General features: G+C 36.3%; 1 pseudogene; it reads left to right on the top strand.

The window, feature by feature from the left end:
• Positions 1–4625: 4625 nt before the first annotated feature.
• Positions 4626–15988, top strand: LOC147559904 (amidophosphoribosyltransferase 1, chloroplastic pseudogene; annotated as a pseudogene).
• The last annotated feature ends 1570 nt before the right edge of the window (positions 15989–17558 follow it).

Raw genomic sequence — 17558 nt, 5'->3', positions numbered from 1 at the left:
CCACACAGATTCTGATTTACTTAGAATCAATGAAAACCATTAAGGATTACAATTGGCCAGTTGCGGTGCACCAATTCATGATTGACCACATCAATCGGCACCCGAACGACCCAATAAAAGCTTCAGGCTGCCTGTTAATCCTCCCTGTAAGTATGTTTAAATTTATTTGAATTATAACTTACCATTGAAGTTCCTTACTCATTCTACAGAAATTTGTTTGTGTTATTTAAAGATCTGGTTCTGCGAGCATACTACATGTTACGAAAGAGAGGAGAAATACAAAGAAGAAATACCAAGGATTTTAAGGTGGTCTCTTAGCAAAATAGAGGAAACCTTTGTTGAAAAGCTACAAAGTCTGATAGAAGAACAGGTATAACATGCCATTTATATAATAGAAAGAATTTTGGTTTCTAGAAAACTGACTTGTTTCTCCTAAAATTATTGATTTTTTGTAAACTTGCTGATGTATTAAACATTCTTTGGTTTAATAGGAACTAACTGACTTGTTTTCTCTTTCAGGTGAGCGAAGAATATGTTATCCCCCTAAGCGAAGAAGAAGCAAAGGTGTTGAAGACAACAGAAACTGGGGGCAACGAAAGTGAGATGCTTCTCCTGCTTGAACAACAGAAGGAAACAACTGCCCAGCTCGAGACAGAAATAGATAAACTTAAGCTCGAAAATGAAGAGCTTAGGAAAGAACTGGCAGAAGCTGTTGATGAGAGGGACGAAGCATACAAAGCTTATTCTGAACTACTGGCTGAGGGAATGGTTCAAGAAAACAAGGACATTGGACTGGAGGAGAGCAATTTCATGCCTGCAGAAGAGAGCAGTTTAGTGCCTGCAAAGAAAGCACCAGCAAAACAACAGACGGGTCAGAAGAAAAAAGGAAAGGGAATTGGAGAAAAAGAAATAGAGAAGAAAGAAAAGGTAAAGGGTAAACATAGTAAGGAGGTTTTAGGAAAGGAGATTACAGGAAAGAAAGTTTCAGGAAAAGAGGTTTTAGACAAGCAAGTTTCGGGAAAGGGACAAAAAGAAAAGGAGAAGAAAGATAAGCTCAATGCTAAAGAGAGCAATGAAGAAAAAACAGAGAGTGAAGAAGAAGATACGGATGAGGTTATCTTTCTTATCTTCTTCTTCCTCATCCGTATCTTCCTCATCCGTATCTTCCTCACCCTGTACTTCCTCATCTTCTTCTTCCTCATCCGTATCTTCTTCTTCACTCTCTGTTTTTTCTTCATTGCTCTCTTTAGCATTGAGCTTATCTTTCTTCTCCTTTTCTTTTTGTCCCTTTCCCGAAACTTGCTTGTCTAAAACCTCTTTTCCTGAAACTTTCTTTCCTGTAATCTCCTTTCCTAAAACCTCCTTACTATGTTTACCCTTTACCTTTTCTTTCTTCTCTATTTCTTTTTCTCCAATTCCCTTTCCTTTTTTCTTCTGACCCGTCTGTTGTTTTGCTGGTGCTTTCTTTGCAGGCACTAAACTGCTCTCTTCTGCAGGCATGAAATTGCTCTCCTCCAGTCCAATGTCCTTGTTTTCTTGAACCATTCCCTCAGCCAGTAGTTCAGAATAAGCTTTGTATGCTTCGTCCCTCTCATCAACAGCTTCTGCCAGTTCTTTCCTAAGCTCTTCATTTTCGAGCTTAAGTTTATCTATTTCTGTCTCGAGCTGGGCAGTTGTTTCCTTCTGTTGTTCAAGCAGGAGAAGCATCTCACTTTCGTTGCCCCCAGTTTCTGTTGTCTTCAACACCTTTGCTTCTTCTTCGCTTAGGGGGATAACATATTCTTCGCTCACCTGAAAGAGAAAACAAGTCAGTTAGTTCCTATTAAACCAAAGAATGTTTAATACATCAGCAAGTTTACAAAAAATCAATAATTTTAGGAGAAACAAGTCAGTTTTCTAGAAACCAAAATTCTTTCTATTATATAAATGGCATGTTATACCTGTTCTTCTATCAGACTTTGTAGCTTTTCAACAAAGGTTTCCTCTATTTTGCTAAGAGACCACCTTAAAATCCTTGGTATTTCTTCTTTGTATTTCTCCTCTCTTTCGTAACATGTAGTATGCTCGCAGAACCAGATCTTTAAATAACACAAACAAATTTCTGTAGAATGAGTAAGGAACTTCAATGGTAAGTTATAATTCAAATAAATTTAAACATACTTACAGGGAGGATTAACAGGCAGCCTGAAGCTTTTATTGGGTCGTTCGGGTGCCGATTGATGTGGTCAATCATGAATTGGTGCACCGCAACTGGCCAATTGTAATCCTTAATGGTTTTCATTGATTCTAAGTAAATCAGAATCTGTGTGGAAACCGAGTAACCCGATGTTGTTGGAAATAGAATATTTGCAGCAATACACATAATAATCAACCTAATTGCATCCATTTCATCCTCATCTCCAAGTGCCATTCTCAATGCCTTACCTATTTTAATGCATGAAACTTTGGGAGGCACCTCTCCAAAGTACTTCACACAAAACTCTTTTTGTGGTTCCTTCATGACTTTTGTGCTTGGGAAGACATCTGTCACCTTCCCTCCCAACGGCATTCCAAGAATGAGCGAAATATCTTGAGGCTTTACCTTTAATGCTTTCCCGGCGAGATTGATAGTTTCAGTTGAAGTTGAATACAGGCACAGAAGGTCAAAAACAGCTCTGTTTGGTCTAGGTGGGTGGTCCACGTCAATCTTGTCACTCACAAACGCTTGGATCAAGTTGTTGAATGGACTCTCTTCCAACAAATCCTTCTGTCTCTGTGTCAACTTTGGATAAGTTATCTTCAGCTGTGTCCATGTATTCTTCAAGGAATACTTGTACACTTTTGTCAATCTCGTCGCCAAATTATCTGGTACATTCTTGTGCTCACTGGGAGAGCCAACCAGTCCATGTTGGATTATTCTGGCCTCACTACCAGAACCAGCTTCCTGTACAGATAGCTTGGACTTTTTTGTCTGCCTTTCTTCTGCTTTATCCTTTGGCATTTTCCTCTTTGCTTTTGATGGTTTCACAACTGCCGAACTTTCATCAACGGAGGCCTGAAAAAATTAAAAAAAAACACTCGCATAAGGAAGTGTTGAATTTTTCCAATAGTCACTGTCTTACATACTTGTTAGTAAATGATAGTAACCGTCCACTTCACAGGTGTTCAACTGGTTTACTGCTACTTTTTTCTTATACCAGTAAACTGTCTAATTTCCTAGTTGTTATTTTCTCTATAATATTCAACATTATAAAAGCATAGATTACAAACAACTCACATTATAAAATCATAGATTACAAACCCATCACATTATAAGAGCAGAGTTTACAAACCACTCATATTATAGAAACACATCTTACAAACAACTCACATAAGACTTGTCCATGTTTGGCATCCAGTTTCCATGAAATCAACTAGTTTACTGTCACTATTTTCTTATACCAGTAAACGGTCTAATTTCCTAGTTGTTATTTTCTCTATAATATTCAACATTATAAAAGCATAGATTACAAACCACTCACATTATAAAAGCATAGATTACAAGGCCATCACATTATAAGAGCATAGATTACAAACCACTCATATTACAGAAACACATATTACAAACCAGTCACATAAGACTTGTCCATGTTTAGCATCCAGTTTCCATGAAATCAACTGGTTTACTGCTACTATTTTTCTTATACTAGTAATATTTGGTCCGTCCTATACACTGAAATTTTTTCTAGGAATATTTCTGTTTATAAAATGAAAGTTTATAGAAAATTTTTGTAGGAATACTTAATCATTTTTAACATGCAGTGTACAGAAAACCAACTGGTTTACTGCTAATATTTTGTCTTGCATTAAGTTTTCATGAAATCAACTGGTTTACCATTGATATTTTGTCCTACCTGTACACTGTAAAATTTTCTAGGAATTATACAGTTTATAATATACAACCTTATCAAACAGATCTATCTACAGGAAGAGATCTATCTACAGGAACTTTCATGATGAAGAAACAGATAGAAACCCTAGGAAATCATTTTAGTCCTACCAGTACACTGAAAATTTTTCTAGAAATTTCTCTGTTCCTAGATAAGAACTTAAAGAAACAGATCAATCTACAAAAATAATTTCTGAAACACAAAAATTTTCATGATGAAGAAAGAGATCTATCTACAGGAACTTTCATGATGAAGAAACAGATAGAAACCCTAGGAAATCATTTTAGTCCTACCAGTACACTGAAAATTTTTCTAGAAATTTCTCTGTTTCTAGATAAGAACTTAAAGAAACAGATCAATCTACCAAAATAATTTCTGAAACACAAAAATTTTCTAGAAATTTTATTATGTAGTAATAACAAATAATTTGTGAAACAGAAAAAACTAAACATTTTCAGTTACTTACCCTTTTCCTAGGGCTCATTCTTCTTGTAGCTTGTTCCTCCGTAACCGCTTTCGATCTGGTAGATCTTGGCTCTTCAAGGCTTATTTTCTTTGTTTGTTGTTTGGGCGTATTAAGTTTCACCATCTTCCTAAAAATTTATGAACACCAGTGGTTTCGCAGGATGAAGAGAGAGATAAAAAACCTTCCTTTGATTTTGTTTGTTAGAAGAGAGAGATAACTAAGATTTTCGAACTTAAACCAGGTGAAACAAGATGATGATTCGCCTTCTTTGCACCGGTTTGGGAAAGGGAAGTGGTTTGGGGAAGGAAACTGTTTGGGAAAGGGAAATTCCAGGGAGAGGGAACGGTTTGGAGATGGTTTTGAGAGAAGATTTGTTTTGGATTTAATTAGATTAGGCGTGAGAGAGAAATTAAGGGGAGATGTGACTGGCCAGCTGCAACGGTCATTTCGCCTGACGCACGTCACTCCCGAGATCCCGCTTTTTCAGACAATCTCTCTCTTTCGCGCCCAAAATTTGAGTGGCATGTATCGTAAATTTGAGTGAGATTGACGGGGGCAACGGTAATTTCGGCTGCCTCTCTGACCCGTTGGACTGGAAACCAATTTTTGCGTACCAGTGGATTGGGCTCTCTTTTCCGGCCCAATTTTGGATGTCCCGCCCATTCCCTCTTTTAAGAATTGTAAAACTGGACATTAATTACATACTATATTTCATACAACATAGAGTGCAAAGTTGGACAAACAAGCGCACATTGAGCACTAAGTTCTTCTAAAGCTGAAAATATCTTGTTCTCTAATAAAGAAACATCTAAGAAAAATAAACTATAAGTCATCGTCATCCTTCGAGGTTGTGTTGTGTCTCCACTCTCCAACTGGAGATAGTTTGCCATTCATAGCAACAAGCTTAGTCTCGAAAACCAGTGTTCCTCCACCTATAATTGATCGTGACTTTAAATCCAAAACTATACGTGAAGAAACTCGAAGCGAAATGTAAACTAGTTAATAAAACAAAGCCCAACAAGGCTCCATGTTTTTGAGCACCCTAAATACTTGTGTGGGTAAAGGTGGTACTTGCACTTGTCTCGTTACGCATCCATATATATCCTTTCATCTACAACAACAACAATAACTAATTTTGCAATCAGGGGCGTAGGAGAAGATGCGCCACAAGTGTGATGAAATGGGAACCCCACTCAGACAATAGGTTTGCTTGAAAGAGTTGAGGCCCCGTCAGACGTACTTATAACACGATTTAAATTTGAGAGCTCCTTACACAATCTAAAGAGACACAATTCTTAAGTCGTAGGTGACTGATTGCAATTGCATGTGTCAAGAGGTTCATATATGTGTTTGTATTTTGGCACTAACTCGTGGCATGCCCTCCACAATGATCAAATTTTCGTCTGGGTTCTTAAGTCAGTTTTAAAATGGATTAAATTATTTCCGGATAGCCAGGAATGATTATATCATCCGATATTCAAACCCAACGGTTCATTTAAGTTTTCTCTATCATACAATGTGTATGCCACATAAAAAAATATAACTCTGACATGTTATCCATATGATAGATACTGTTATGTTAAAATTTTCACTTGTTTATATGTATATACTCCATTTTGTTAATGTTGCTAAATGAGTTGCAAAATAGAATCAAATGAACAAGTTAGAAGATGTTGGTGAGAACTGAAAATCAAAGTTAGTATACCACAACTCAATGGTTTTAACTAGAAATAGTACATGTAATATATATTATTACCATCAATGACTCTACATGAGTTAGATTTGATGAAAAAACTAAAACAAATCGACCGATTTTTTCACAAGATAACACTACTCCATATTTCCAAAGATTAGTAAAGGTTGGCAGGGGCGGCCCAGACCCAAAGCAACCAAAGCGGCTGCTTTGGGCCTCACTTTTTGAAGGGTCCCAAAGTACAATTTCATTAAAGACGCCTGTAGAAAAAAAGAAAGAATAAAGAAAGCCCAACAAAACCCAAGGCCAACCCGTGCACTTTGTTGCAAAGCGCGGGTCCCACAAGGCTAATCGCTTTTGGCTATTCTCCATATAAATTTACTTTCTTGTTACTACTAAATGTGCCTTTCTTTCTCAATATAAATTTTTACTCTCTTTTTCTTTTGTACTCGTGGGTTGCACACACATCTCTCTACATTTGGTAATGGTTCTATCTCGTACAATTTATTTTTTTTTTCTTTTTTTTTTATTTATTATATTTAATGTTATTATTTCTATCACATTGTTGAAGAACATTGATTTTTTTGATTTTACAACTAGGTCTCAACAAACAACAATCACATTATTTGATCCTCTCATCTTGGGATCCCCCCTACCTCTTATCAGGGCGGCCCTACATAGGGGTCCGTGGGGGCACGTGCCCCCAAGAACCCAAAGTTAAAAGTGTTCTAGTGGACTCAAACTTAAAGTGTTCTTAGTAACGTATCGTTGTCAAATATAGTCAAACACATGTATTTGATATAAAACAATGTTTGGCTTCTTGGTCGAAGGATGGTATACCAAACTTGTTTGACCTATATCTTTATAGTCAACATTTGATCTTTTGAGTTATTTCTTTCTCCGTATTACTTTTATGTGATCTGTTGGTCTTTGATTTTTCCAAAATCAAATCTTCTCTCATTTTTATCTCTCCTTAGAGCATCTCCAATGCAACACTCAAACTCTAAATCTTAGAGTGCCACATAGGATTTCTAGAATTTCTCTTCAAAATTCATCTCGAGTTCAACACTTAACTTGGATCTCTAAAATGAGGTGGCGGTAGATATTTTAGAGATCTTTAAGAGGACACTCCAAATTTAGAGTGTCCTCTTAAGGATCTCTAAGTGGCACGCACATAAGCAAATCAATTAATTTTACACTAAAATATAGGTTTTCAGAGTTTCTCTTCAGTGTTGCATTAGAGAAAGCTTTCCAATAAAGTATCTTTAAATAGCCAAAGAGGAAACAAACCATTTCGAGATCCATTTTTCACACTTCACACATAAGATTTTTAGAACTTTTCTTGAGTCTTGCACTGGAGATGTTGTTAGCCTCTTTAACAAACATAAAATTAGGAGGATTATGTTTTAGGTAAAAAAGAATCTCATGTTCTTTTACGTATTTTTTTTATGTAATTTAAATAGTAAGACTAATTAAATATATTGATATTATTAAAATAAGGGTTATTTCCCTAATGGCCCCCTACTTTGTGACCAGCTTCCCGCCTGGCCCCCTACTTTACGAGAAATACCCATATGGCCCCCTATTTCCGTTAACTTTAACTTTCCGTCACTCTCTCTCCTCCATCTCTTTTTCTCTCTCTGCCATGTCACGCCACATCATCTGTTATGCCACTTCATCACCTTCTCCGGCAAGGTCGCCGGCTGGCCAAATTTCCGGCCGGCGACCTTCAAACTAAAAAAAAAATATATATATATTTTTTTTTCTTTCTCTCCTCTCTCTCTCTAAGAACTCCGGCGAAGGAACCCTTCGCCGGAGTTCGTCTGTTCGTGAGAACAGATCTGTTCTCATTTGTTCTCACGAACAGACCTCTGTTCGTGAGAACAGATCTGTTCTCACGAACAGTCCTCTGTTCGTGAGAACAGACGAACTCCGGCGAAGGGTTCCTTCGCCGGAGTTCTTAGAGAGAGAGAGAGGAGAGAAAGAAAAAAAAAATATATATTTTTTTTTTTTAGTTTGAAGGTCGCCGGCCGGAAATTTAGTCGGCCGGCGACCTTGCCGGAGAAGGTGATGAAGTGGCGTAACAGATGATGTGGCGTGACATGGCAGAGAGAGAAAAAGAGATGGAGGAGAGAGAGTGACGAAAAGTTAAAGTTAACGGAAATAGGGGGCCATATGGGTATTTCTCGTAAAGTTGGGGGCCAGGCGGGAAGCTGGTCACAAAGTAGGGGGCCATTAGGGAAATAACCCTTAAAATAATTCACAAGTTAGCAACATGCAATTGGTTGAGAACGTCGCCATAACATATATGGTTACTAATATGAACACCACAAGGGTTACTAACATGAACACCACATAAATTTTGGACAATTTATTTATAACACAATAATTTATGTAATTTTGACGGATGTTGGTAATGTAACTTGACAACCAACTATCCATCCATCATGATATTTTTTTGGGTTATTTTCCTAATGGCCCCCTACTTTGTGACCAGCTTCCTGCCTAGCCCCCTACTTTAAGAGAAATACCCATATGGCCCCCTTCCGTTATAACACCGTCACTCTCTCTCCTCCATCATGTTTTCTCTCTCTGCCAAGTCATGCCACATCATCTGTTACGCCACCTCATCACCTTCTCCGGCGAGAGTCGCCGGCCGGCGACTTCAAACATAAAAAAAAAATTTCTCTCTTCCTCTCTCTCTCTAAAAAAAAATTTTTTTTTTTCTTTCTTCTCTCTCTCTCTCTAGAACTGAGTTCTAGAGAGAGAGAGGGGACCTTCAACAACTCTGTTGAAGGTCGACCGGACCTTCAACAGCTCTGTTGAAGGTCGACCGGACCTTCAACAGCTCTGTTGAATGTCGACCGAACCTTCAACAGCTCTGTTGAATGTCGACCGAACCTTCAACAGTCTGTTGAAGGTCCCCTCTCTCTCTCTAGAACTCAGTTCTAGAGAGAGAGAGAAGAAAGAAGAAAAAAAAATTAGAGAGAGAGAGGAAGAGAGAAATTTTTTATTTTTTTTTATGTTTGAAGTCGCCGGCGACTCTCGCCAGAGAAGGTGATGAGGTGGCGTAACAGATGATGTGGCATGACTTGGCAGAGAGAGAAAACATGGTGGAGGAGAGAGAGTGACGGTGTTATAACGGAAGGGGGCCATATGGGTATTTCTCGTAAAGTAGGGGGCTAGGCAGGAAGCTGGTCACAAAGTAGGGGGCCATTAGAGAAATAACCCTATTTTTTTCACTATTCATTATAACTAAAATGTGACCCCATAACCAAAATTTTCTGTGTCCGCCACTGCCTCTTATATGGTATCTTCTTAAATTTATTTATGTGAATCTTATTTTCTTCACTACAATAAATAAGTATTCATAGTTCCTTGATAATTGTTATATTTGATTGTTGACTATACACAATGTCACAAGAGAGATTGAACGAGTTAGCTATGTTACAAATTGAACAAGATATGACGGAAGAATTGAGTTATGAACGAAAAATTAGTAATTTTGCATCTCAAAAGGCAAGAAGAATATTTTTTAAACATATTTAGCTCATCTATATATATATATATGTAAATTAGATCTTCTTATATAGTATATAGTTCAAATTTATGCTTTTAGTTATGTTTTGATACTAGCTTATCTGTTATAGCAAAAAAGTTAACTTTTTATAGCTAGTGTAAAAAAGACCCCACAATTTTCTTCGCTTTAGGACTCCCAACTACTTGGGCCGCCCCTGATGGTTGGATTCCAAGATTAAAAGTGGTTGGATGGAATGGTAAGTTTAGTAAAACAACTCTCTAGTATATTTGAATGGATTTGCCTTATGGTTGCATGATTTGATTAACCAAGTTTACTACTTTACTCTGATTATCTGATAATCTTAAAAATAATTTGTTTTTTCTTCAAATATAATCTATTGAATAGAAAGTTAGAAACCAACTCAGTGACTCAAGATCAATTTCTAGGTCAGAAATGGCTTAACTTCATCCACTAAGTTATATTAGCTCTTTTAGTCTTTCAGTTGAATGGGTTTGCCATGTGATTGATCTGAATATTTGATTGACCTAGTTTACTCTCATAATCTTAAAAATAGCTTGTTTTTTCTTCATCTATTGAATTGGAAGTTAGGAACAAACTCGCTATCCATATCTAGGTCAGGAACAAACTCACAATCCATTTTTAGGTCAGGGTTATCCACTAACAAATTGATTCCGAGTTTTCGTAGTAATGCCTGTGTTATAAACTTATAATTTAAGTGATTGCCTATGTTTTGTGACAATAAGATGCAAAACTTTACTTTGACAACAAAAATTGCCTTTAAATGTTACTTTCGACTATTATTTATTTATTATCGTAAGAAAAATTTAATTATAGAAATTTTAGTTTAGTCCTCTATAGTTTCAAATCCCGACTCCACACTTAATTGGATGCATTTTGGTATATTAGGATTGAAAACAACAATGCCGCTAACAACCTTTGGTTGGAGTAGTAAGAGGTATAGTCTTCCACCATAGAGGTCAAAGATTTGAACAATTAAAAAAATAGCAATGCCAAAGGTTTAATGGTAAAATTTGGCTTTAAATATTAAATTTGAAATAATAGAAAGTAAAAAAATTGGAGAAGGAATGCAGTACTTTGACTCTTTGTATTTAATTGGGCTAAATACTATAGCTGAAAATATCCTATTACCTAATAAAAAGACATCTAAGAAAAAACTACAAGTCATCATCATATTCAGTGGTTGCGTCTGCACCTGGGGATGGTTTGCCATTCACTCATCACTGCAACAAGCTCGAAAATGAGTGTTGCTTCATCTGTTATTGTTCGCTGACTTCAGAATCCAAAACCATACATAAAGCAACACGAAACGAATGCAAACTAGTTAACAAAACTATGGCTCCAAGTATTCGTGTGCGTCAAGGTGCTAGTAGTACCTCTCTCGACCAACCTAAGCACTTGCACATAAATATATATCTTTACGTCTATAACAATGACAACAACAAGCACAATGGTTGCAATCACAGCTGTGGGGGAGGGGTGCCACAAGTGTGACGAAGCCGGCCCCCCTTACCTCTCAAACAACAACCTCACACATAAATTTTGAAAGTCCACACCACTGAAAAGAATGAATTGTAACTATGTTGGTTAGCACCTTGTTGCATGTACAACCAGAAGGTCGTGAGTTCAATACTCCTGCCTATCAAAAAATTTTCCCGTATAGCCAATTAGGAGTAACTTAATGTTGGAATCGGTACTTAGCTCAAAAAGAGCTGGACCGGTTTTTCCTTAATTTGAGGTACCTATATTCATCGGAATCTCGAGCAAGACGTCTAGTTGGATTCGTCTCGTCGAGCTCTTGAATTTAGACTCAAATTTTGTCCAAATCCGATTCCGTATGAGTGAGTTATTACAAAATTCGTTTAGTATGGGTACCATTAACTCAAAACCGGGACTTTGAGTTAGTACCACATTTATGAAGGAGGAAACATTTTATTTCCTTATATAGAACCTTCCATATATTTATGGTATGTTCTTTAGAATAGAAAGGTGACTCACGTGGTTTGCACCACGCAAACCGCGCACGCGCGGCGTGGGCGAATGGGCGAATGGGCGCACGTACGCATCGTCGCGAGGAGCGATTGGATTTTACGATCATAGATATGATCTGACGGTCAGGATATTTGGCGCTCTTTAAGATAGATCCGTTAAGATCTGACGGTCAACATGGCACCCGAAAACCAACAGACAAATATGACTGTTGGGAAGCATCCATTCTTTTCTAAGGCACCTGTCTGAAGTGTCACCAATACTTCTATAAATACCAAACAGAATCCAGCAAACAATATACGAAAATTTTAGCATTCACAGTTACATAGCATTTAGAGTTTAAGAAGTCGATTCATCTGTCGTTCTTACTACTTGCTCTAAGTTCGCACGCTTTCAGGAAACGTAGTACTCTTAGTCGTCATACTGAAAGGTACAGCCGTTGTATCCTGGGAGACAAACACCTTACTGGTTTTAGTACTAATACCAGGGTGTTCACTGTCTTAAGGAAAGAGACAACTCGACTCGGCTTTCTCTCTCTAATCTTTTATTTAATCCTTGTTTTTAAATGATATTGTTTTTCTTTTAATCTATTTGAGATACAATATTAATTCTTTTTTTTAGAAATAAAATTATCTCTGAATCTATTTCAGAAAGACACTCTAAAGTGTATCCCTGTTTTATTAAACAGGAAGATCAGATTCTTGGTTTTTCATAATACAAGAAGAACAACACTTAATTGGTATATATCTAGACTAGCGATTACGGAATTGAAGTTCAATACTTATTGTTTTCATTTTTTATGTTGCGTTTCTTGGATAACGATTCACCGATGTTTGGATTTAGAAGTACATTAACTTGTTTGGTAAAAGGAATATAATTTGGCTGGCGAAGTTCTTGTTTTAAATACCCTAGAACACCAAATAGACATTTAACTTGCTCACCTAGATTTATCTAATATAAAAAATGTTATCTAATTCACAGTTAGTTTTACACCTCTAAGTAACCAATGTTACATATTATATTATCGCACAAGGGCTCCAAATAAAATATCGCTCGAGACCTCCTATTTCTCATGATGCAGGGGCACCCGGCGTGGAGGCTTTTTCCATGACTAAACCGGACCATGGGCCATCCGGCCATGGAGAGTAGCTTTAGGAAGTCCCAATTTTAGTATGATTATTAGAGAATTTAGGTTTAGGAAATTATGTTATTTTAGTATTTCCAATAATTGGAAAGGTCCAGATTTGAGTCTAGTTATTTAGGTAGTTGCAGTATTTTATTTATTTAGGAAAGTCTAATTCAAGTCTATCTAGGAAAGTCCAGAATCCTATAAAAGGATATCTAGTTTGTCCATTATTCCCATGTTGAAGAGAAAACCCAATCAAGTTTAATCGAGTTTACAGTTATTTAGAGTTATTTAATCGTTATTTTATCGTTCTTCGTATTAGTTTATTTTATTCTTAAATTCCGTTGCGTTCTACATCATGTGGTATTCAGAGCCACCAAAGTTTTTGGCTAATGATTCTGGAAATTTTTTTCCAGAACAGTTACATCAGTATCAATCGTATTATATTCGTCAAGATGATTATATTCAATCAAATTATACTCATCAAGAGATAACGAATCAATGCTCATGTTCATCATGTTTATATGCGAATAACGACTCGTACAATTATCATTGTAATCCGGGAGAAATCGAACGAGAAACCCCTCCACAACCGTATTCATCATCACCATCACCATCACCACCACCACCCCCACCATTGTCTTATACAGCTTCACATCCATATTCTTCTTATACACCACCTCCGTACTCTTATTATTCACAACCGTTTTCACCACCTCTACCTTCATACACTTATTATTCACCACAATCACCACCACCACCGCAACCTTCGTACTCTTATTTTACACCGGCACCGTATTCACCACCTCTTATACAACCGTATTCACCTCCACCACCAACACAATCATCTTCTCTTTCCTATTCACCACCACAACAACCACAACCGTCTTTTTTCGAAACAGTTCCATCGCTAATACCCGATTTAGTTAAGGTTCAACATGTAGTGAACGACATCAAAACAATAATACGTCAACCATATTCATCGTCTATTTTATCTTTCAATAAGGAAGAAGAAAGAGAAGAACACAAAGAAGTTGAAGAAGACGCTCACAACGATGTTCAAGTCGACGAAGAAGAAGAACAAGAAGAAAAAGAAGCGTACGAAGAAGTTGAAGCTATAGGTATTTACGCAATTACGTCATCACAAACTACGAAAGGTGAATTATTTTTGGTTGATTTTAACACTAAGTTGAAAAACAAAAACATCACTACCCGCATCAAAGTGGACACAAATTCTAGGGTCTTCAAAAACATTACTTGTAATAATCCGAACCCTAGAACTACTCTTCAAACACTTCTTAAATCTTCGCATGCATTGAAGAGTAGTAATAAAAAGGTGTTCTTAACTAGTGACATTTGGAATCGTTACTGTTCATGAAAATATCCTCAAATCCGTCGCCGAAGTTGGATTAGTCGCAGAAGTTTTCACCAAATCGAAACTCAATGAACTTGTCGGCGATTATGCAATCGGTCATGCCACCACCAGTTCTTCTATGCTAAAAAACGTTCAATCCCTTATTGCTGGTTACCCATTAAGATCTGTTGGAGTTGCCCACAATGGTAATTTAGTCAATTATCCTAAACTCAGAGATATGCTTGAAGAAAATGGTTCAAATTTTTATACTAGTTATAGTACTGAAGCTTGTGTTTTTGCTTGTGAAACTTGTGCACTTGATCTTATTGAAGCAACATATGAGAGAGAAGTTCACCCATGTGAGGTTATTGTTATTGATAATGATGGTATTCAAACTCTTTCCATACCTCACTTTCAACCAAAAACTTCCATCGTATTTGATCGATCTATTTATAAATCAAGGAGAGTATTCAGTGAGATTTTAGCAACAAAAACTCCTGTTGATTGTGACGTTGTTATTGTTGTACCTGATTTTGAGGTTCTTGCTGCTCTTGGGCATGCATCAAAAGTTGGAGTTCCATTTGAACAAGGTTTAATTAGGTCACATTATGTTGGTATAACTTTTATAGAACCATCTCAGAGAATTAGGGATTTTGAAGTAAATTTGAAATTAGCCCTAGTTCAAGCTGTTTTGGAAGGGAAGAGAGTTGTGGTTGATGATTCAATTGTGAGAGGAACGGCTTCTTCTAAGATTGTTAGGTTATTGAATGAATCAGGTGCAAAAGAAGTTCATATGAGAATTGTTAATCCATCCATGGTTGCTTGTTATTATGGAGTCGATACACCTACTTCGGAAGAGTTGAATGCAATTAAGTTAAGTGTTGCGGATATTAGGCAGTTTATCGGTCCGATTCACTTGCTTTTGATAGTTGGAAGAGTTTGCTAACAGAAGATTCGTCTAAATTCTGTTATGCTTGCTTTACCCGAAAATATTCTGTTTCACCACCTAGCACAGAGATTAAAGCAAAGAAGGTTAGGGATTTCGTCGTGATGGTTTGGAAGACGACACTCAAGGTTAATTTTCCCATAGAGGGGAATGTGGTGCTTATGATATTTTTCACAGACCTACAGGATGACGGGAGATGTAGAAAATTATTGGACCTATATTCTCTAAGATCGATTTTCCGAGGATCTTTGCAACGTTGGATTCGGTATGAAGTTGGTGTTTTGGTCCTTATTCTTCTTCGAAATTCCGGCAAATCTCGAACAAAGTGGGAATTACGGATCGCCATAACAGAGTTCACCGTTTGCTGGTGCATTACGTTATTTTCTTCATCAAACGGTTCGGGACGAACCTCTTGGGAGAAGGGGATGCTGATGCAGGGGCACCCGGCGTGGAGGCTTTTTCCATGACTAAACCGGACCATGGGCCATCCGGCCATGGAGAGTAGCTTTAGGAAGTCCCAATTTTAGTATGATTATTAGAGAATTTAGGTTTAGGAAATTATGTTATTTTAATATTTCCAATAATTGGAAAGGTCCAGATTTGAGTCTAGTTATTTATGAAGTTGCAGTATTTTATTTATTTAGGAAAGTCTAATTCAAGTCTATCTAGGAAAGTCCAGAATCCTATAAAAGGATATCTAGTTTGTCCATTATTCCCATGTTGAAGAGAAAACCCAATCAAGTTTAATCGAGTTTACAGTTAATTAGAGTTATTTAATCATTATTTTATCGTTCTTCGTATTAGTTTATTTTATTCTTAAATTCTGTTGCGTTCTACATCATCTCAGCCTTGCGACTGGGTGCAATAGCAGGAACAACATCAAAATCCGCAGCAAGATTGGGCTGCAACCTTCGGTACTATTTGGAGGTGAATCTTCACAACTATAACCTTCGGAACAATAGCCTATCTTAATGGAGTTTAAACCCTAGCATTTATCGAAAGCAACGTGTATCTCAATCACATATTAAGGAAAGGACTACTCTTCGATAAAAGGGGAGGAAGGACGAAAAATCCCGACTTTCATCTAAAAAAGAAGAAAGGACAAGATGCTTATATGCAAATACAAGTATAAGAACAAGTACAAGAGGAGCTAAAATTATAAGTTCAACTAGTGGTGTCAAATGAGTCGGGTTGCCCGAACCTGGTCCAGTACATTACTTTGACGGGCCAGGTCGGCCTGTGGGTTTGCCTGATGGGCATTTACTTGATGCAAACAAATTTTTTTTATCAAATAAATAATTTTTCCCGGTAGAAAAACAAAAAAGTTTGAGGGTGTTTGATTTTTACACTTCCTAAAAGTGTTTCATCTATTAAATGTGCAACATTGAATTTAGGTTATTTGTTTTTCCCTCAATCAGAAAAACTCACTTCTAAGTGGTGACAAAATACGCAAAAAAAAAAAAAATTCCAATTGGAACTAATCTAATTGCACTTTTTGTGTCTGATATCTTCATGGAAATAAGTATTTCTACCGTTTGGTACGAACTATAATTCTATGAAAATATAAAAGAAATAAAAGAATTTCCACCACCGTTCGATACGAACTATAATTCCATGGCTTTAATTCATTTTCATGAAATAGTCCACTTTGAATTACTTACTCACCCCATCGGAATTAGATACCGTGGAAAGTCAAAAATCAAAATAAAATTATTTTAATATATTCAGATACTTGAAACCTAAAATTTATCTTCATATATGTTTAAAATTATATTTTTACCCTTTTGTTATATCAAATTGACATTTTACCATTATGTTGTCAAAATGAATTTTTACCTTCCTATAATACCAAAATAACATTTTCACCCTTATGTGGTCTGAATGACATACTTACCTTTATCTTGTAAAAATAGTTTGTCTACACTTTTATATTAAAATGGAATTTTTACTCTTTTATATTAGTAAAATCTCTTTTTGATCTATACTTTGTCAAAATTACATTTTTATCTTGTTTTGTTTACAACTTGACATTCTTACTCTTAAGTTAGCAAAGTGACACAAGTATAAATAATTTTGACAACATAAGGGTAGAAATGTAATTTTAACAATATAAGGATGAGAATGTAATTTTAGCAACATAAAGGTAAAAATGTCATTTTGACAACATAAAGAGTAAATAAAAGCTCTTAATTGAATATTATATTCGTAATAATTAGTTGTCAACCAATTAACAAAATTTGTAATTCCACGGAACAATAAATGACAACCAAATGAAAGAACTTTTATTTCCACGGAATAAATTTTATGGAAAATTTTCTATGGAAACCTTTTACTTCCACGAAAGTGTTTCCCTGATATCAAACACAACTAAAAAATAAAAACCTAAAATCTTAATAAAATCACTGATAAATACAATTTTCTTTACGATTTTAGCAAAGATTTCTCCCTTTCGTCATTCCTTTTCACCTAAGCCTATCCCCTAAGTTGTTTTCTTCACCCTACCTTAACTCATCACAA

This window comes from Eschscholzia californica, unplaced genomic scaffold, assembly GCF_041429995.1.
Source record: "Eschscholzia californica isolate CP2 unplaced genomic scaffold, dmEscCali1.0.p SCAF_2, whole genome shotgun sequence".
Classification (NCBI taxonomy): domain Eukaryota; kingdom Viridiplantae; phylum Streptophyta; class Magnoliopsida; order Ranunculales; family Papaveraceae; genus Eschscholzia; species Eschscholzia californica.
Note: the sequence above shows the minus strand (reverse complement) of the source record. Positions and strands in the feature narration are given on the sequence as shown.